Genomic DNA, 21,775 nt, shown 5'->3' with positions numbered 1-21,775 from the left:
CTTGAAAAGTTGGCTTTCTCCTAAAGCTCCTTTTAGTTTGATGGGCAACAGTCAAGACAACTTGAGTTTCAACTGACAGCACCTACAGTACAGGCAGTTCCTGAGTTATGCGGATCCAACTTATGTTGGATCTGCAGTTACGAACGGGGTTTGCTGCCCGTCTCCCTGGTCTGCTGAGACGGGGAGCAAAGCCTCTGAGGACGCCAGCAGCGGGACAGCCGCGGCGCGTCTGGGCTGTCCACTGCCCGCGTGCTCCGCGGCTTTGCTCCATGTCTCCCGGGTCTGCTGGGGGGGAGGGGGCACAGCTAGTACGCCCCCTCCCCCCAGCAGACCAGGCTTTTCTCCGGACGCCTGTGGTAGAGCAGCTGGGGCGCTGCCGGTTGGTCCCGCAGCGCCGCTCTGGGCGCTACTGGACCAACCTGGCAGCACCCCAGCTGCTCTGCCCCAGGCGTCCTAATTCAGCCGCTGCTGGTCAGTTTCAGCAGCGGCTGACTTGGGGACGCCTGGGGCAGAGCAGCTGGGGTGCTGCTGGGTTGGTCCAGTAGCGCCGAGGAGCAACCCAGCAGCACCCCAGCTGCTCTGCCCCAGGCGTCCCCAAGTCAGCCGCTGCTGAAACTGACCAGCGCTGACTACAGGAAGCCCGAGGCAGAGTTGCTCTGCCCCAGGATTCCTGGAATCAGCCGCTGATCAGTTTGAGCAGCAGCTGACTTGGGGACGCCTGGGGTTCTTAAGTTGAATCTGTATGTAAGTCGGAACTGGCGTCCAGATTCAGCCTGTTGAAACTGATCAGAGGCTGATTCCAGGAAGCCCGGGGCAGAGCAACTCTGCCTTGGGCTTCCTGTAGTCAGCCGCTGGTCAGTTTCAGCAGTGGCTGAATCTGGACGCCAGTTCCGACTTACATACAGATTCAACTTAGGGACTGTAGGTTTGTTCTTATCTTGTACGTAACCCGGGGACTGCCTGTATTTGAAGTACACCTCCCTTTCCATGATTGCCAAAATGGCTTGATCCTGACATTCTTGACCTGAGAGAGGAGAGAATTTATTTCAATATCTCCCTTGTGTCTCTTATAACCCAAACCATACCTGGATCCTTTTAGCCTGGTGTTAGTGGATGTTAGTTTATCTTACTTTGTTTCCTGCAATTCATGAAGGCTGAGCCAGTAATTCACGAAGTGATTGCCCAAGGTTAGCTGCAAACTGCCATAGCTAGGATAAAATGGAGGTAGACAAGGGAATGGACTTCCAATAGAAAGGGCTGACACTGGAAATGGATGTTGGACTGCAGGCTTCTCTCAAGGTGCTAGCAGTAGACTTCTTATTGCATGTATTAACTGCTATCATTTTGTTAGTTTCTAGGGGGTATTGTATTCTATTGCAATTTTCCCATTGTAACAAGTATGCCTGTCTTCTGCTGCCATCTGAAGCATAGCTTAATATTTGTCAATGTTCTGGACGGCTGGAATTCTAGTTGAGAAATTGGCCCTTCAGTGAAATGTTCTCCTCAACCTTTCCTTTTTAAACTGTGCCTATATCCACACTGGGCTGGTGAAGAGGAAGCTCCTTTGTGCTTGAACCAAGGCTGAATAAAAATCATCTGAGATGTAACCAGATTTAGATGCATTGATGCCACTTCATACCAGTATAATTCCATTTCCATCAATGAAGTTACACCACAGATGAATTTGGCTCATGGGAAGAGGAAGGTTGCCCTTTCCCTTTGGGAAATTGCAGGTTCTGGATTCTAATAAACTAGCTGGAGGTAAAATAAAGGCTCTAGGCAGTTGCTGCAACCTGAAGTCTAAACTCTGCAAAGTCACTTTGATTCACTTTAACCCTTCCTTTGTTGATCTTCAGTAGCACCTACTATGCTTTCCAGTGAATGGGGTAGAAGTGGTAATATTGGAACATATCAGGTACATTCAAGGGGTGGTTTTACTAACAGTCCTATTTTGGTTAAAGGGAAGGCTCATATGACTATGTTTTGAGCTCATGAACTAGAGGCCCTATAATGCTCTTGATTAAACTCTTCAGTGCCTATTAATGGGAGTTCTGCATGTTTGTCAAATGCTACAGAGTATCGAGTTGATAGCAAAGCTATTCATAACCATTTCAGAGAATATTATTTTTAAATTGTGATCATTTAAAAAAATACACCTCTCTGTTGCTTTTGATTTGTTTCGGAAATTTAAAAAAATACCTCAAGGAATTGGTGAGAGATTGTCCAAGAGCTCTTACAGTTCTTAAAAAGCTTTTATGGTCATTGTTTCTTTGGTTTTGTACATGTTCACACAGGTAGCACACAACTTAGTTCTTACCCATAAGGAAAAGCAGAAAAAGACCAAACACATCAAATGCACTGGAATGTAATAGTGTGTGTGTGTGTGTGTGTGTGTGTGTGTGTGTTTATATAAAAATGCAGTCTTAACATCCTCCCTTCTTTCTTCCACAACTCACAACCCCTTCCCCCACAGAAGGAAGGATCTCTTCCTCTGAATCCCATGCTGGAAGTTGGTTTCTGGGAAGTGAAACTAAAATCTGTGGAGTTTTTAAAAAGCCATTTTTTTTCAGTTCTGTCTTCAGACTATTTGCTGCCTTTGGGGGATGGAGGGAGGAGATGGGAAGGGTAGGTCTTTAAACTGTTTTAAATTTTATTATGAAAATTTGCATGTATAAAGTTATCTTTAAAAATCAAGTGGAGTCTCCCTGATTTGCAGATTTATCCTCAGGAGAGCATCGCCACATTCCTCAGCTCCAGAGAGACAAATGTAGGCCTGTACCCCTCAGAAGACCACTCCAGTTTGGTTAGATTACTAGGAAAGGAAAAGTTGAGTGTGGAAAGAGGATGTAATACCCCTCTCTTCTCACTGTGTTATAGTTGTATGAAGACAAACATGGCCAAGATCTTACTAAATGGGTGCTTACTACATAGGTTCCTAGTGGGGTATTTCCAAAGGCACCCAAAAGAGGTGATTTTGAAAACCCTGATACTAAATATGAACTTTGGGTACCCAAAATTAAGACTACTTTAAAAAATGCCCCTACAACTTGGGACATGTATTTCCCTGCCCCCCCCCTTAAATCCTCTTCCTCTCCTTCTGTGATGATAGCAATATATACAGATCCCCCCTGCAATTTCTCTCTAAAGATCCATAGATGAGCATACTGTATTCGATGGGCAGCTTCATCTTCCATTGGACTTTTCTACTCTTGTCAGAGATCATTTTTAAACACTGAAGTAATTAATTGCCACCAGTGGCTACCTTGTAGAGTCAAAGGGATGAAGAGGAGAGAAATTCTCAGTATATTGTTAAAAATGCTCTTATGCATTCATGGAGCCTGTCCATACTAAATGAATCTTACGTTCTTCCCGCTGAAGAAGTGCAGCCGATGCTCTCCTGTGAAATCTTTGTCTAGACTAGTCCTGAAGTGCACATGCCCTCTCTGCCATGGACTGAGACCCAGTGAGAATGTAGCATTTTGTTTATCTTGGCTGTGTGCCTCCAGGACTCCTGCCTGTAGTGGTGGTGACTGGGAATAGCTCCTTTTTTGTATCTGTGCAGTATATTTGCTTTGTGCTTTCTCTCTGGTGCTTTTTAATACTTGGAATTTTTTCTAATAACTGGTACACTTTTTAATAAAATTGTTAAATGCTATATATTCTCTTCAGTTGCATGATTTAATGGCTGTATGACACTGTATGACACTCCATTATAGTGACCTGAAACTTCACAAACTGACCAACAATTCTGTAATTTAGTCAAAGGTGAAAGTAAGTTGTTTTTTTTCTTATCACCCAATTGAAGAAAATTGTTCATGCCTGTGCCCAACATAATTTGATTAGAGTGTGGGCTCTGGGTGGGACTGAGGATAAGAGCTTTGGCGTGTAGGAGGGGGTTCAGGCTTTTGGGTGTCTGGGCTGGAGCACAATGGGGTGAAACCTTGAGCAACTCCTGGTCAGCAGGGAAGCAGGGGTGCTAAGGCAGGCTTCCTGCCTCTCCTGGCACTGCAGACCATGCTGCGCCCCAGAAGCAGCCAGCAGCAGGTTGCCAGCCAATGGGAGAGTGGAGCTAGTGCTCGAGGCAGGGATAGTGCACAGAGTCCTGTGTGCTTCCACCATACACTCCTAGGAGCTGGGCCTTCTTTTGGGGCGCAGTGCAGTTTGCACTGCAGGACAGGTAGGCAGCTTGCCTTAGCACCCCCATTTGACACCTCACCACCTGCAGCAATGTGACCCAGTGCCTGACATTCCATGAACCAGTAATGGTTTACAACCCAGAGTTTGTAAACCACTACATTAGCGGGCCTGAGCCAGTACCAACAACCCCTGGGAAGTGCAGCCACAGTGCACCCAGGTTCCAGACTCGGTATACTCCCTGTTACCTAGCCTTTACCAACCTTTGCAGCTAAACCAAGATTTTCCTTTAAGATTCTGTCATTGTATGGGGGGGAGGGAGGAAGGTATGTCCCAGCCCACTGGTGACTGAATTATAAAATATGAAGCCTTAGAGGCTAAGTTTTCACCATGGTACACTAGGCTTTCCAAAACTGTTGCTAATAGGAACTGCATGGCTAAAGCATCCACTTCCCTCCACAAAGCTGTAAAATGTATCTTCAGAACAGGTACCAAAGTATTTAAAAAGGAGCCTCTGACTGCAGTTTCTCTGCACTTTCTAGGCAAGCTCAATCAAAGTTGATCAGCTGCAGGCTTTTATTGATGACTACAATTACAGTTGTTAATGTACCAAGGAAGATTCCAGTCTATACTACTACTAATTATGTATATTTCATACAAATGAGTAGTGGCTCTGGAGGATAAGATGGTATCAGGCCTGCCACTGGAGGAGCAAAAGAGACAACTGCCCAGGGGCCCAGCAATTTAAAAAGACCTGCGGACACATTTCCTCCCCCCCTCCCCACCCCGGGTTGCTGCCACAAAGTGTGTCTTGATGGAAAAAGGCTTTTGATATGCCCCTTACAGGTTCCAGGGTGGAGTTACTGGGCCCAGAACCTGCAAGTGTGTCAAAAGTGTCTTTCAATCAAGAAACACTTCTGTGGCTTTGCCCAAAGTAGATAGATTGGGTCCGGGGAAGAGAGGAACGGTGTGGCATATCTTTCCTAGAGCTTTTCCAAACAGGTGGGGGGCTGGGCTGACTCAGGCCTCCTCTGGCAAAGGGGAGTGTGCTTGGGGCTTCTGTGAGGCTGGAGGCAGGGTTTGTGGCCCTGGCCTAGCCAGAGAAGCAGGGGGCCCACAGATTTCTGCCCAGAGGCCCAGAACTGCTGTCGGTGGAAGTTTCCAGAACCTGACTGGAGCTGAGCTGCTGCCCCTAGACACATACTTGAGCAGGGGCGGCCCGTGACTATAGGCTGACTCGGCCGTCACCTAGGGTGCCGCCTTCAACAGGGCGCCCGATGACGTCATTCCATTGACGGCTGTGCAGGCGGGGGCGCTGATCGCACGTTCCACCTGGGGCGCTAGCTGCCGCAGCCCGCCTCGGGCCGCTCCTGTACTTGAGGTAAAGGCCGTCTTTCTCATATCCCCTGGTTGAGAGCTGAACACTGATGTCAAGCTTCCTGGAACACTGACCCTTCTGACTGCTCTGTAGCTCATATACTTCTGGAAGCTCAGCAAAAATGAGTGTTTTCTGAGTTACCATTTAACTCTCTCAGGCTATGTCTAGACTGCCACTTTTTATCAGAAAAAGTTACGCAAATTGCACACCTTTTTCCGATAGTTTTGTCGGAAGAGGCTTTTCCAAAATTTGGCCCGTGTACAGTGGGCCAAATTTCAGAAAAACCTCCTCTTTTGGAAGAGCCCTTCTTCCTCTTGGCATGAGAAAGACGGGGTTTCTGAAAGAGCGTGTCTGCTCTTCCGCAAAAAATGTTGGAAGAGCAGATGCATTCCTTGGATGCAGCAGAGTTTTTCCGGGATACCTCCAGTATCCCAGAAAAACTCCATAGTCTAGACATAGCCTCAGAGACACATTGCAGTTGTGAAGCATATAGCTCTTACAGACTCTTTGACCAGAATCAAACACATTATTTCTTTACTTAATCACCTGAGAAATAGACAGGTGTAGGACATTTAGAAAACAAACATTCACTGCACAATGCTCCTCACTCTTTTACCTGTCCCCAGGGGTACCAATTGTAGTCAGATTGTAGGAGAGATGATCTCATCAGGCCTCTGCATGTTGTAGGGTTAATTGCTTCTCCTTTCTCTTACACAGGAGAAAAATGGTCATTGAGTGAAGCAGTTCCTGCCCTCTTATCACTTTTAGCCCCCTTTGTCTGATGGCCTGCTCTGGACAGTCACAGATCCCTGCCTGGCCTTTGTTACCAAGGTAACCTTCCCCTGACAAACCTGCTCACTAGCATAGAAACCAGCCCATTGTCTTTCCTTGGTAGGGGACCAGCTTGGTTTAACAATCCTCTCTTGTTAGGCCTTTGCCCCTATTGCTGTTGGAGTTTTGGTTCCACCTGGAGGTGAAAAGACAATAAAAGACACAGGATCACATTTAAAATTGAGTTTTCAGCTGGATAAAGATGCATAAGCAATTCATAATTTCTCTCAGAATTAATGAGTTGTACAGATTTCCCAAGTCATTACAGATGGTAATGCATCCCCTTGCCACAGCTGCAAAGTTAAATTCCTGAATGATAGTAAATGCACACTTACAGTTAGGACCCTGATGTGTACCCCTTTGGTGGAATTCAATTTTAACTGAGTTCCTATAAATGATTGGAAGAAATGTCTCCCCTGAATAATGTAACCAGTCAAAAATGGGACAATGTATGTGTTTAATAATTTTAATACACCCCATTAAAGCAATGTTACTAGTGAGATTTTCATCTCCAAAAGGTTTAGGAAACTGAGTTAATGATCCCACTCCAATGTTAAGTTGCCTTGTTTTGGTGTATGCATTACAATAGAGTCTTTCATTCCATGAACACATGATGTATGCAGTAATATGAAAAGCAACATGCATATCTAAAATTATAGACAAAAAGTACAATTTCTTTTCATTGTATTAGATTTGCTGAGAAGTGTGTCCCCTGCCCAATGTCATGTGATTATGAAAGAGCTTATTGTAATACACTCGCACAAGGGGACAGAGGTAAGATTGATGCAGCTGGGGGAATTAACTCTGAATTTCCTGACTCTAGGATGATTAAAATCTTAATTTTTTCCATAATTTTTTTATTAAAGCAAAATGTGGCCTTTAAAAACGAACTGTATGGTGTTAGCATTGACACATAGCTGGAACAGCTGAAAGAGCTTTTACCTAACAGGAAACATAGACTGGTGCACAAATGGCTGGAACACAAACCTTCCTTGGAGATCTCTCAAAAGAGTAAACCCAGCCTTTCTTAACTTATGAAATTAGATGCTATCGCAGCCTGTAGTTATCAAACTGCAGCCAAGTGAGGGGTTTTTAATTGTATACATTGGGGGTGAAGAGAGATGATTGGCTCAAGCATCAAAACCAAATCCAAGATGCTCTTACGCATTGGAGTACTCCCATTAGGATCATCAACAAGTTGGGAGATTTTCTCCTCAGATCCTGACTAGACTCAAACGTGCATACTAATCAAAATTGGAGAGGGGTAGTGTCCTTTATCCCTTAACTTGTAACGTGGTGGAGCAATTGTAATGTATGCTTCCTAGTAAGTATCAGCACCATAGTAACAGCATTAAAAATGTACTTTGATTTCATACCATTAACTTTTAAATGGCACACTTTACTGAAGAGATTTAAGTTGGGTTAGTTAGTACTGCAGGAAAAACTGTTTATTAAGAAGTGTTCAGCCTCTCTTTAAAATGAAATACAATTATAATATATGCACTGTTCTGATGATTAAAGTTCTTCTCTTGTTACACAGCCAGATACATAAAGCACTATATTCCAGTGCCTCTTTTTGCTGAAGTTAAAAGATGAAAAGCTACTGATTAACCATCCAAAAAATTACAAAATTAAATACCTTTTTATGGAAAAGGTACCTGTCCTTGCTGAGCTTGATATATATGAAAGCTGCTCAAAGTCTGCTTTCACACCTGAATAATTCAGAAATAGATTAGTATTTAAAAGATACTTTAGAAAATATATTTATTTCTGGTGTAGCGCTAAGTGCCTTTTATTTAAGGTTTTTGAGAGGAGTGTTCCAAAAAGTCATTTTTTTAAACAGATCTAAGTGACTGGGAAATAATGGCTTAAAATGGGAGAAGTTCAACTGCATTATCTCATTCAAACAAACAACAACAAAAAAACAACCAGCCAGGGAAAGTTTTAACCATGTGCAATAGAAGTGACCAGGCTCTTTTGCTTTTGGGCGTGTCACACAAGCCAAGCAGTTTTCCACCTCAGACGTGGAACAGAGATAACTTGCCAACTATTTCCTCCTTTCTGGCTAGTCAGGACAGCAGTCTCTGTCTGAATAATTATATATATATATATACATGCTAATTCCTGCCCCATTGAGCCTCCATTCCAAGGTAGGGTGCATCCTATACATGTCCAATACCACATGATTGGAGAATGAAGTGGCACATCAGAAAATGGCAGACTCTATATAAACATACACATATTGCTAGTTAGCATTAAAATGCTGCATGAAAACAAATGTGCTTCATTCCAACAGGGATTTGAATTAAAAAGTGGATGATAGTTCAGGGCTAATAGCTACTTGCTATTATAACACTTGCTGCTGCTGAGTGTTCCCTACTATTTTGACTTTCTTCCCATCTGATACTGGCATTGCCTTTTGTTGTTTTGAGGTCCTGATGTCTGTCTGTCCCTTTAACAAAATTAAGTGTCTGACAACAATATAAATGTTCCATTTGAAAGGTCTTTAAATCTTGATTTCTCCTAAATGATTTAATTCTTGTCTCTCTAGAATTATAATGGTCTCTTTTCTTTCCCCATTGAAATCTGTCAGCATTCTCCCTCTCTGTTTTGCCTCAGGACTCTTGATGTATACAAAGGATCCTCTGTTTTTCACTCTTAGTCACATGCTTTTACTCTTAACCTCAATGCCGTAAACTAAACATCCACCCTCTGTGGCTGGAGATGACCCTATTTATGTCTGTAGCTCACATCAAAACAGCAACAGTGGTGAAAACTGTGTTTGATGGAGACAACTAGCTTTTAGTAAATGGACAACAAATCTTGAGTTTTGCATAACTTAATGAGTTCCAGAGTTTATGGGAAACTTCAAACAGAAATAATGAGCAGGAGATGGCTAATGGGTTATATAAGGAAAAAGGTCTTTGAGCCATTTTCCTTTTCCACCCCTTGTGTTTATTGCAGATGATTTATTAGAATAGTTCTGTGTGTTTGTTTTTATGCAGTGTGAACTCCATTTGAGACAGTGAAGCTACAGCCATGTTCAGGGGTGACTACTTTTAAATTCGGAGTTAATTAACCACTAGTGAAAGGTGCCAGAATGATAGATCTGAAGCATGAAGTCTGGATCAACAGAGCAGGCAAAGTCTGTCAGTTATAGTTCAAGTTTCCTCTTCATACTCTCTGCTAATGTGCCTCTCACCTGAGATGGCAGGACCATTGATGTATGTGAAGATATTCAGTTTCAGTACTCAGTCATTCTTCAACCTTTATGCTAAGACTACCAACAGGGGTGCCAATTGTGGGGGACTTTTCATAAGGCATAAATTTTTCATAAAACATTGACTGGGAACTGGGCTGAGATGACAATCACATGTTCAATAGCCAACAGATGGTAAAGTTTGGGGAGGCGTTGGGTGGGAGAAGAAACATTTTAACGTTTTATAGAGGAAGTGGGTTGTCACTGAAAAGCCTGAAGTCATGTTTAGTTCCATGCAGAGAGAGCACAAAAGGACTGATAATGTCCACAGACAAAGGGCTATCATTTTTCCTCTGTGTTTAATTTCCACTCATTAACTAATAAAACCTCAAAAATAGACAGGGATCCTTCTCAGTGAGGGATTCTTGCTCTTTTGCTATAACCTCAAAAGATAGTGGGGGAAGAGAAATATTCTCATGAAACATTCAAAGTTCTTCTGGTCTAATCTCTTTCCTTCTCCTTGCAGTCATCTAAAATGCTTCACCTTTTCTTTCATAATTTGGCAAGAATTACAAGAAAAAATTACATGTTGTTTTTAAAAAATGGATTTCAACATTCTCCGCAAGATCTCTCTCTGTGACCCCATTCACAGTTGCTGGCTGTTTTACAGGCAAATTTTCTTGGCCACTCAGAATTTGTACCCTCAAGCATAATTCTCAGACCTGCCTTTCTTTACTCGGGAATTCCTAAGGCTCTTCTGAAGGGTGAGAACAAATAACTTGCTCAGTCTTATCCTCTGAATCCTGATACAGACAAGCCGCCTCTGACAGTATTAGGTCATGTAGTCCATCCGCCTGTCAGTGCAGGCATGTTCCCTAGAGCATATTCGCCAGTGTTTTGATTAGTCTAGTTTTTAATGTCCCAAGTGACTAGCTTTCCACTACTTCCCTAGGGAGACTGTTCCACAGCCTAATAAATCTCACTGACAGGATTTTTTTCCCCAATATTCATCCTACATTTTCTATTTCTTAATTGTATTTCAGTATCCTAGTTATATGCCCTTGTACCATCTTGTAAAGAGACTGCATCAAGCCACTATTACAGCTAATACATACTAATAACCTGATCCAAAGCCCATTGAAATCCATGGAAAATACTCACATTAACTTCAATGGAGGTTGGTTCATATGCTAGAATATCAGGCATGTCTGGCCTATTCACTTGTGTGACAGGATAGTGTATGTCTGTAACTGTGCGGAGAAAATAGGAGTTTTGTAATATTGATATAAACAATTTGCATGACTGTTTTCCTACTCAACTTGTACTGAAACCTATTGAGTCTGAAGGGGTTAATTTCTTCCAGAGGAGACTGGTAGTAAGCCTGTCTGGCTTGGAACTTGTTATATTTTCAAAAACTAACTGGAATCAACACAAATGAATGCAGTGTCCTGAAGAGACAATGGAAGCTCCAACAACCAAACATTAGCTGTTGGTGACAGGGAAAGGAAGGCAAGCTAAACATAGGGGCTGTGTCTACATTGGCATCCCTTTCCAGAAAAGGGATGCTAATGAGACACTTCGGAGTTGCAAATCCGCGGGGGATTTAAATATCCCCCACGGCATTTGCATTTACATGGCTGCCGCTTTTTTCCGGCTCGGGGTTTTTGCCGGAGAAAAGTGCCAGTGTAGACGCGATTCTCCGGAAAATAAGCCCTTTTCCGGAGGATTCCTTATTCCTACTTTCAAAATAAGCCCTTTTCCGGAGGATCCCTTATTCCTACTTTCAAGTAGGAATAAGGGATCCTCCGGAAAAGGGCTTATTTTCCGGAGAATCGCGTCTACACTGGTGCTTTTCTCCGGCAAAAACCCCGAGCCGGAAAAAAGCGGCAGCCATGTAAATGCAAATGCCACGGGGGATATTTAAATCCCCTGCGGACTTGCAATTCCGAAGTGTCTCATTAGCATCCCTTTTCCGAAAAGGGATGCCAATGTAGACACAGCCAGGAAGACAGCAGAGGCTGCAACTTGGGACAAAGGGGCCAGGTGTGAACAGGCTATGTTTTAAATTTCCTGCTACCCAAGCAGATACACACAGTGAGGGAGAGACACAAGAAGACAGAAGATGGAGCCTATAGAGCACTGTGGGGCAAGCTGACTTAAGCTTTGCTTTACCATTCAAACCTGCACTCTTAAATACTGTACTATAGCTGACTAATAAATGCTGACTTGTCTACTGTGATGCTGCAGATACTGGCTGCAATACTCCCTGAAGGAGTAAAATCTATGGCAGGAGTTTGAACTTACTGGACTTCTTTAAAGCCCTCATGAGCAATGGGTGCACTGTGCCCAGAAAGGCTGGTCTTGAAGTAAGGTAGCCACATGACTTGCCCTCATAAAAAGGTAAGCCAAGAGCCTATGAAATAATAGGGGGACTCCCAAAGGCCTCCTAATCTACACTAAGAGATTGTTTCAAATTCACTAAATTTGACTTCTGGCATCTGATTTTACAATTTCGAAGTTCTGTGTTCTCACTACAGGGAAGAATCAAATGTAGTCTGAGGCAGGCTCCATTAATGTGGATATGCTACCATGGACTCAGAGTCCCAGGAAGCGCTCTGGGGAGCTGCAGGAGACCTCCTGGAGGCCAGTTAGTTCGAATAAGCGGCACTGAAATATCCACACTAATGGTATTTTGGATTTACAAGTTTAGGAATAACATTATTCCTGATGAAAAGCAGGACCACAGAGTTCGAATTCTGTAGCCCCTTATTCTGGAATAATGGGCTTGGTAGTATGGCTGCATTGCTTATAAATTCAGCCTTGTAAGCCAGGCCAAAGAGACGACAAAGTCTGGGGCATTGTACACTTCTTTAATTCCCTGACAGTATGTCTATATCAAACTATGAATCCTATTTTGTTTTGTGAACACCATTTTGACGACAAAGTACACTGCACTTTCACTATTGCTTTTTGAACGTCCATCTTGGTTAACCAGGAGGTGTTAGCTGAGGGCTAACAATGGGGAGCAATCAGGAATTGTTAACCTGGATGATCTTCCATTCAAATTCCTAGGGCAATGAGCTGGCTAGCTGTCCTCTAAGGAACCAGTTGTCCCAGGCAGGCTTGTAATCAAAGCATCAAAATACCTGATGAGTGATTTGAAGCCACTCAGGAGGGTCACTTTTTACAAAGTGAAGTCTCTCTCACTGGTTATTTAAGAAGAACCAGAACTGTGCAGGTAATAAGAAAGAGCCCTGGACTTCCTAAAGGTCATTGACTGAGACCCACAAGACTCTCTGAATAGTAAGCGCATGGGAGGAAAGATTTTGTCAGTAGGTGTTTATTATTAGTCCCTAGATCTGTGTATGTCTTGTCCTTTGTGACTTAAGGTATGATTGGTTTAGAAATTCCTTTGCTAAGTCTGTGTCTCCTTTGCTTTTACTCTCTCATTGTTCTTAACAAAGGATACAAAGTATCCTTAACAAAGTAATTTTTCGGGACCATAGCTTCAGTGAAGCTCTGGGAACATGCAAGAGCCATTGAGAAGGCTTGGCAGAGCTAACCCTAATTTCAGGATGTGGGCTCTTGGATTGCAGAGTCCTATCTTTCAGGCAGTGATGCTAGAGGATTGACACTGAAAAGGAATGTGGAGGCTCACTGGTTGAGGCAGAGCCCAGACCATAGGCAGGCAAAATACAGCCTGTGGGCCTCTTCTGGCCCACCAAACTGCTAGATCCATCCTATCACCGACCCACACACTGCCCCCATGTGCTCCCACATGCTACTCAAAATGTTTGGCTGTGGGGGTCTCATGCTCTCTGTGCACTGCATGCCTGGGGGAGAGGATCTTTTGTGCACTGCCCCCACCTCCAGCACAATCTTGCAGCTTACATTGGCCAAAAATCAGCAAATGGGAGCTGCCTGGGCTGTGCTTGCAGTGCAGGCAGAGTACTGTGCTTCCTCCCTCCTCCCCCCCAACGGCATGTGGCTTTCAGCAATAACATGGACCCCATAGCCACCCACTTTGAGAGGTGTGCAAGGGCTTAGCAGGCAGGGAGCCTACCTGAGTGACCAGCTAGGCTGCTGGCCACGAGTCGCCTCAGGTAAGTACCTCCCAACCTGAGCCTGCACCTGGCTCCTTAGTCACTCTCTCAGCCCAATTCCCTGCCCCAGCTCATAAACCAACTCCTCTGCACCCTTGTCCCAGTTCACAATTCTCTCCCAGATACTGCACCCCCTCCTTCACCCCTCCTCCACATCAGAATCCTTTCCTACACCTATATCTCTCCCGGATCCTGCATCTGCTTCTGCACCCCAATTCCCTGCCCCAAGTCACAATCCTCTTTTATCTAAACTCCCTCCCAGACCCCATGCCTCCTTCTGCATCCCAATCCCCTACCCTTAGTTCCTTTCTGCACCTAACCTCCATTCCAGATCCTGCACCACCTCCATTTATATCATGGAACCACTTACCAAATTCTTGAGAGTAGGCCCCCCACCATCAAAAATTATTGCCCACTCCTGGCCCAGACTCTACCTATCCCTCGCCAGCCTAAGAGTATGTGAGACATAGCAGTGGATCAAAGTACAACCTGAAAAGCATTCACTAGGGGGATTGCAGTATGACTGCCAACTGTCTGAAGCTTTCTAGAACCTATGACTGACTTCCCCTTGTGGTTGTAGTCCTATCTGGAAGTACACTGATAATATGGTCTCTAAAACAGCATAAGGCCTCCATTCTGTCTTCTTAACAATCATAACTTATAATTCACATGAGTAAAGGGCTCAAGTGAAACTGAATTGTGCCCACAACCTACAGTAAACTAATATCTATCACTTCCCCCATCTCACTCAAAAACCACTTTAAAATGTGTCTCTATCTTATGACCTAAAGTTCTATGGCCATAGGTTTAATCTGAGCTAAATGTTATTTCTCTAGGCAGCCTCACCCACAAAAATGAAACAATACTTCTGCTCCTTCCAATGATTCACAATTAAAAATATACCTTTGAGTAAGTTACATTACAGCGATGCTGCATTTCAGAACCCAGATTGGATCAGCCAGAATTCTCTGCTGCATTGTCCAGCTCCTAAATCCTGTCAGAACGGAAATGGAAATTGCACAGCATTGGTGGCTATTTTAGAGGTCTGTTGAATCCTGGAAACTGTACAAGATGTGCCCTGGATTTATTTTTTATTAAATATGCATGATGCCCTTCCTAAGCTAGGTCTGGTGATGCTGAAGGGGACTGCATTGCACGTAGGTGCTGGCATACAACTATTCTTCACCCTTCGTAGTGGTGGAGACAGCCTTGTGGTGCAGATATGTTTCCTTTTGAGATCATCCTTGAAGCACAGCGTTTTTACATAATTCCCTGTATGCCTAGCCTTATGCAGTCCACACTTAGTGTGGCTCTCTAACCTGTGGGCCACTGAGGTTTGCGAATCTGTTACAGCCTTTGGGTGAGGAAAGTCTCTTTTAGCGTGGGCAAGCAGAGGTTCAAACTTCTACATCCAGAGATTCTCGGTTTAATTGCCACTGCCACTAACCAACCTGGAGTACTGAGTTATAAGTGGTGTTGCACCTTGGAATATGAATTGAGTTGAATCCCAAGTTGAGATTTGTTGGTTAGGAGAAATAGTTCGCCTAGTGCAAACTACCATGTGGTCCAGTCTCTAACAGGACTAGATCTTTCAGTTTAGAAAGTCCAGACTTACTCTCTTAGATCTATTGTTCTCAGCATTTGATCCCTGCATCTGATGATCCATCCAGGAGCATTATGTTAAACTTGGAATGTTGCTAATGTCCCCAATAAGCTAAAATGTCTTGAGTAAAGGGGGCGGGGGGGACGAGTGCTTGGGCTCGGTCACTCAACATACTTGGTCAGACGGTGCAGAGGTTAAAGAATATGTGAGGAAGGGAGACAAGAAAATAAGGTTTATTCCTGAATCAGAAACTGTGTTGTGTAATAATATACTGCAAGTTGCTTTGTCCATCTGAGAACAGGGGTTTATTGTTATCCCATGTGAGGCTTAATCCAATAGTTTGTAAGGCGCTTTGAGAGTCTCAAATGGAAGATGCTCTATAAAGACACAGCATTTCCTTAACTTAGATATGGGGTTTTATTTCTAATTTCTTGTCCCGAGTTGGCAGTAGCTTCAAGTGGTGCAAGTGAGGGCCACTTATTTATCTTGCCAAGCAGTGCTGAAGGAGCTATCCTAATAGATTCAGCAGCTTCTACTCACCTAACAGAGAAGATGGAGGAGTGGATGGTGCATTCAGTGTAGAAAATAGCTCTTAGTGGGAATGTGACACTTTTGGCATAGTTTAGGACCTAAGCCATTAAAATGTACAAGGAAAGGTGCACCACCAATTCAAAAACATCATTTTTTTCAACAAATCTAGTGAAGATTTTAGTGAAAGTATGAAGTTCTGAATTTATCCTTGAACAAATGCTACACAAACAGCTGAAATGCAAACTTACTTAGCAACGCTAACAAAAAGGTGTGGTCAAATTGGAGAAGGTCCAAAGGAGGGCAACAAAAATGATTACAAGTGTACACAAGGTGACCTGTGAGGAAAGACTGGAAAAAATAAGTTTGTTTAGTCTGGAGAAGAAATGTCTGGGGTGGGGAGAAAGACATGATAACAGTTTTGAGAGACATAAAAGGCTGTTACAAGGAGGAGGGTGAAAAATTGTTCTCATTAACCTCTGAGGATAGGACAAAAAGCAATGGGCTTAAATTAAAGCAAGGGAAGTTTAGATTGGACATCAGAAAAAAACTATCCAGTGTCAGGATAGTTAAGCACTGGAACTAATTGCCTAGAGAAGTTGTGGAATCCCCCACACTGGAGGTTTTTAAGAACAGGAAAGACAAACACCTGTCAGGAAAGGTCTAGTTATTATGTAATCTTGCTTTGATTGCAGGAGAGTGGATAAGATCAGTATTTCTCAACCTTTTTATTTTTATAAAGTCCCCCTTTTAAAAATATATATATAAGTACCCCCAGTACCTACAGTTTTCAGACACACAAATTTTTTTTCTACCATTGCAACACATTTGTTTAAACAACTTAATTGTAGCCGGGTGAGTGATTAAATTTTTGGGTGTAAAAAGTACAAAAAATAATAAAGTGCTGTAAAACTTAAAACAAAAATTTAGTTTTCTCTAAATTTCAGTTGTGTTGACGTACCTCCCCTCCTCCCCCCAGACTTCTCTTGAGTACCCCTGAGAGTACTTGTACCACTGGTTGAGAAACACTGGACTAGATGACCTATTAAGGTCACTTCCAGTCCTACACTTCTGGGATAATGCAGTTTTTGCTTTTGCTGAAAGCAATTTGGCAATGATGCAAAACCTCCAGCCTTCATACAATCTTGGGAACAAAAATCTTGACTTCAGCATTCCTGAGAGACCAAGAGTTCTAATTCTAACTTTTGCATTGTCTGTTATTTTTGAATATCTATCAGGGTAACTATCATTCACTTATTTCAATATAAAATAACTAAAATCAGTTCAAAAGAGCTGTTAATGGGACCCAAATCTGATCCTCTTTGCACATAATTTTTCAGAAGGAAAACACCAAATTAGGTGTTTCTGTAACCCACAATAACACTATTTGCTTCTGTGTTTAGTAACAAACCACATGTAGTAGTTAGTCTCTGCTAACTGTTTCTAAGAAAGCTGGTTCTTTAGTTCAAGTTGTAGCGGTTTATAGTTTTTACATCCAGATATCCCAAATTCACTCCCAGCAGATGACTCAAAGATGAGTGTGTTACATTTGGTTATGTTGTTTGTACTTACTACTCTACAATCTGCTGAGCCAAGAATCCTGATGCCCACTATTTGATTAAATCTTTCCCAATAAACTTGGGAGGGTTGTGACCATGAAAGCTCATGATACCATCTACATTTTTTGGTAGTCTCTAAGGTGCTGCTGAAAATTGTTTTTTAAGTTTTTTTCTATTATGGACTAGGGCTATGTCTAGACTGCAGGCTTCATTTGGAAGAAACTTTTCCGGAAGAGATCTTCCAGAAAAACTTCTTCCGTAAGAGAGTGTCCACACTGCAAAAGTGCATAAAAAAAGTCATCTGCTTTTTCAAAAGATAGCGTCCACACTTATGGACACTATCTTGCATTTCAGCTGTGATTACTATGGACGGCATGGCCACCAGGGTACCTGTGCTTTTTCCTCTTTCCTCCTCTTTTGAAAGAACTCCCTCTTCCTCGTCCACTCACGCCATTTTCCAAAAGAGCTCCTTCGAAAAAGGCTTCTTCCTCTTAGAAAGAGGATTACCAATATCGGAAAAAACCCTCTGTTCTTTTGATTTTTTTTCAAAAGAATGCAATTGCAGTATGGACATAATTGAAGTTTTTTTGGAAAAACGACATACCCTAACATGGCTACCCCTCTGATACTTGAGTTGACAACACTAATTCTCTTTCACACATAAATATGCACATGTAAATAATTCTGGAAAGAGGGAAACATGGCAGTCACTACAAAGATGCCACTTAGTGGAAAACGTGGTGGTAGTTTTTGTGATCTGTACATACGTGCAGAGAACTGCGCTAAACACCAACTCATTTTAGAAGCCACCAAATACTAGCCAGCTAGTAACTATTTCAGGTCATTACCAGCCTTGGCTGGTTTTGAACACATCACCTATCGGTAAATGCACTATGACCCCATACAGTGCTGTTTCTGCCCTGTTACCTGTATTGTTATTTATAGTTTCTCACGTGCCTGATAGTGTTCTAGATGCTGAGAAGACACAGTCCCTGCCCTCAAAGAGCTCACAATGCAAAATTAGATACAACTTGCCCCAGAACCATGATTAATGTGACTTGAGGAAGTGGGGGCATAGCAAGCAGGAGACTGAAAATACAAAAGATGGTCCTATAAGTACTTAGGTTTGTTATGTGCACATCCTCTTGATCTTACCTGCTCTGCAGGTGTGTGTATTTTTTATGAACATATGCTCAATAAAGGCTTTTCATAGGTATCCAATTTGAGCCAAATGACCACAACCTTGTTACCGACTTTTCAACAATATTTTTCAACAGTTTCTCCTGCAAACATTTCCGCACCAACATGCATTCTCCTGGAGTCATATTGCAGTTATAAACAATCATATCTTGAGACTATGTCAGATGTATGGCTTTGGGCCTAATTAGACCAGATTTTTTTTTAATGTTTTGACATTGTTTTAAGGGCTGAGTTTTGCACTGGTGTCTGAGACCCGAGTTTCATTTCTAATCACAGTCCCTGACTCTTTCATCCAGCAGGATCTGGGAGCACAGGGCAAGAAGCACACTGTATCTCTCAACAGCAACACCTCACCCCCCATCAAGTCCTTAGCAGGAAGCATGGTGACAGCAATGTCATCATTCTGGAGCAGATTTATTGAGAGAAGAAATCGTTAGGGATCCATGTCCCTATCAAAAGATTCAGTGAAGTTCTTTAATAATTCTTTTCTCCTTCTTTCCTCTCTCCTGTCCTTTTTTTTTTTTTTACAGCACCTCCATGTATTTTACACACCCTCTGGAAAACAATGGCATTGTTTAAAATAGAATTTGAAGTAGCTGCCAAGGCTTGATCTAGAAAGTAAAATGAAAATACACTGAGGCCAAGTGCCCATAAACTTGTCAAGAAGTCTCTTCACTCCCCTCTAAGAACTATAAATTTCCTAGTGCCTGAGGTGTCAAGATTCCTCCTCCCACAAGCTCCTCTCTTCAACATACCAAGCTCTTAATGATGCCTCTTTTGGGCACATGGGAGTGGATCACAATTAACTCTCATGAGTCTCCTTGCTCATGGTTTGGTAGTTGGTACTTCAGTATTCCATTGGGATGCATTGAAAATAGTCAGAAAAAACATGGAAAAAAATAATCTCCAGCATGGTATGAGGTGCCCAACTCAGTCATTAAAGGTGTAGAGATAATTCCAAAAGTATCATAATAATGAAACTTCATCACATAGCATTCTGCATTGGACTTTTGCAGAGTTTTCTTGGAGTACAAATCTCTATTTGATCCCTTTACTTTTTTATCCCTGTTGTGCTATGTGGTCTTTCTGCCCCAGAAACATAGATGGATTTCTACTCTCTCCTTGTTAGTCTATAAGGTGCCACAGGATTCCTTGTCACTACTCTCTCCCTGTCACTGGTTGCTACTTCAGTTGCTAGTAGTCCCTCTACTGTGGAACATCGATTAACAGAGTTGCTAAAACTGTGGGAGCAATTCAAATGTACAAGATTTAAAAATAAATATTAGTGGAATTGTAAAGCTCTCCCTGACCACACAATATCAACCTCATTCATTGCCAGAGGGAAAACCTTAAAATTGAGCCAAAATGAATGTGCTTCATTCGAAAGAAGGGAAATGTTTATTGTTGGCTACTAGAGCCTTTTCTCAACATGTCTTGACCATAGCCCACAGATGCTTATTGAACATGTTTGTGATGGCTGGAATGTCTATGCATAATAATGGGAATGTGGTTGCCTTTTTTAGCTTGGAGAGAGACAAAATTATTAAATAGTTTGAGTCCAATGTATTACATAGTAGAGGTAATAATGTAATGACTGTGAAATAGGTGGTTCCAAAGTTTCACTTCTTGGCAGAACTAGGACAATATCTTTGAATCTAAAGTGTTTAATGACTTATTGTTTTGGGAAGGTATTTTCCTGAGATGCTGCCCATCTTTAGTGCCAGGCTCTTTGGAGGCTTCTGTTTTTTTAAGAGCGCAAAGTTTTCATTCTGATTCAAGAGCCCTACATTTTTCTTCTGCTTCCATTCTGACCATCCATGCTCTGAGATCTCAATGTTACCATTATACCTAAATCATCTCCTCTCTGCACCTGCAAGCCTCTCATTCTTTAGCAGCTCTGGATGTTCCTTTCTAGCTCACTAGGAAACTAGATTCTTCTTCAATATCCAGCTCTGTAATAAGTCTTTTTTTTCTCAGCATCCCATTCTGTAATTTAGGCTACATCTAGACTGCAGACTTTTTGCGCAAGAACCTTTTTTTGGAAGAGATCTTCTCAAAAAACTTCTTGCACAAGACAGCGTCCACACACAAAAGTGCATCAAAAACGCAATGCGCTTTTGTGCAAGAGAGCGTTCAGTCAGGGCATTAGGTCAGCAGTTACTTCCAGGTGCTGTTGCCTAAGGCTATCTGAGACGCGTGCTTAAATGGACCCCCCTGGACAGCTGTTCCTCAGGCTCTGCTGCGGGCTTGCTACCTCTTTGAGAAATAGCAAAGCTTCAGCAGTGCCTGCTATGGTTTCCCTCTTCTTTTGTGGGTGCCACAGCTTTTTGCTTTGTGCCATGGAGCCGGAGCTGCTCCTGGCCATGCGATGGCCCCACACAGCCATGCTGCAGTTTCTGCAGCAGTTTGTGTCTGCTGCCTTCCTGGTCCTGCAGGACATGGACCCCAAGCTCATTCTGGGGTCCCTCTCCGTGGCTGTGGCTGCTCCACTTTGGCAAACGCACTTCTCTGTGGAGAGGCTCGACACCAGTTCAGACAGCTGGTCATGGAGCGGTGGAACGACCAGCAGTGGCTCCAAAACTTCCACATGTGGAAGGCCACCTTTTTGGAGCTGTGTGCCTGGCTTGCTCCCGCCCTCCAAAGACGCAACACCCACCTGTGGCCCACCATCCCTCTGGAGAAGCAGGTCGCCATCGCCATAGGGAAGCTCGCCACCCTGGACAGCTACTGGTCGTTGGGACACCAGTTCAGTGTGGGGAAGTCCACCATCGGGGTCCTCTTTATGAAGGTATGGCACTCTTGGGGTGCACTCCAAGCACAGGGGGAGGAGAATCCTGGAAAAAGGGGACCCTCGTGGCACCTGTGCTTTTTCTTCTTGTGCAAAAAACCCCTCCTCCGCATCCACACACGCCTTTTTGCGAAAGAGCTCTTTCGCAAAAAGGATTCTTCCTCGTAGAAAGAGTAATACCAATTGTGCAAAAACCCCTCTGTTCTGTCAATTTACTTGCGCAAGAACACGCTTGCAGTGTGGTCGTTGCATGAGTTTTGTCGGAAAAACAGACATTTTTCCAACAAAACTCTGTAGTCTAGACATAGCCTAAGTCTAAGATAGGACTCCATTTTTGTTGCTTTGCAGCTGTCTTGTCTTGCTGAAGGCTCTGATAAGAATTTCATAGAATTGCAGCAATGTAGGGGTGACATTACCCAGGGCAGAATCTGGACCATTGAAAAGTGGTGTCC

General features: G+C 43.1%; 1 long non-coding RNA gene across 4 annotated transcripts in view; it reads right to left on the bottom strand.

Moving 5' to 3' along the window:
• Positions 1-21,775, bottom strand: part of LOC112546720 (uncharacterized) — a 96,834-nt gene that overhangs the window by 12,966 nt on the left and 62,093 nt on the right. For 3 of the 4 annotated variants that reach the window (XR_012903430.1, XR_012903431.1, XR_012903429.1), the window contains exons 3-5: positions 7,983-8,055; positions 6,364-6,479; positions 6,129-6,220 (exon numbers count right to left, since the gene is read on the bottom strand). This is a non-coding gene — a long non-coding RNA (uncharacterized LOC112546720). The remainder of the gene's footprint in view (positions 1-6,128; positions 6,221-6,363; positions 6,480-7,982; positions 8,056-21,775) is intronic. The other variant, XR_003090435.2, reaches the window with a different exon arrangement.

Source organism: Pelodiscus sinensis, chromosome 4 (assembly GCF_049634645.1).
Source record: "Pelodiscus sinensis isolate JC-2024 chromosome 4, ASM4963464v1, whole genome shotgun sequence".
NCBI classification, from domain to species: domain Eukaryota; kingdom Metazoa; phylum Chordata; order Testudines; family Trionychidae; genus Pelodiscus; species Pelodiscus sinensis.
Note: the sequence above shows the minus strand (reverse complement) of the source record. Positions and strands in the feature narration are given on the sequence as shown.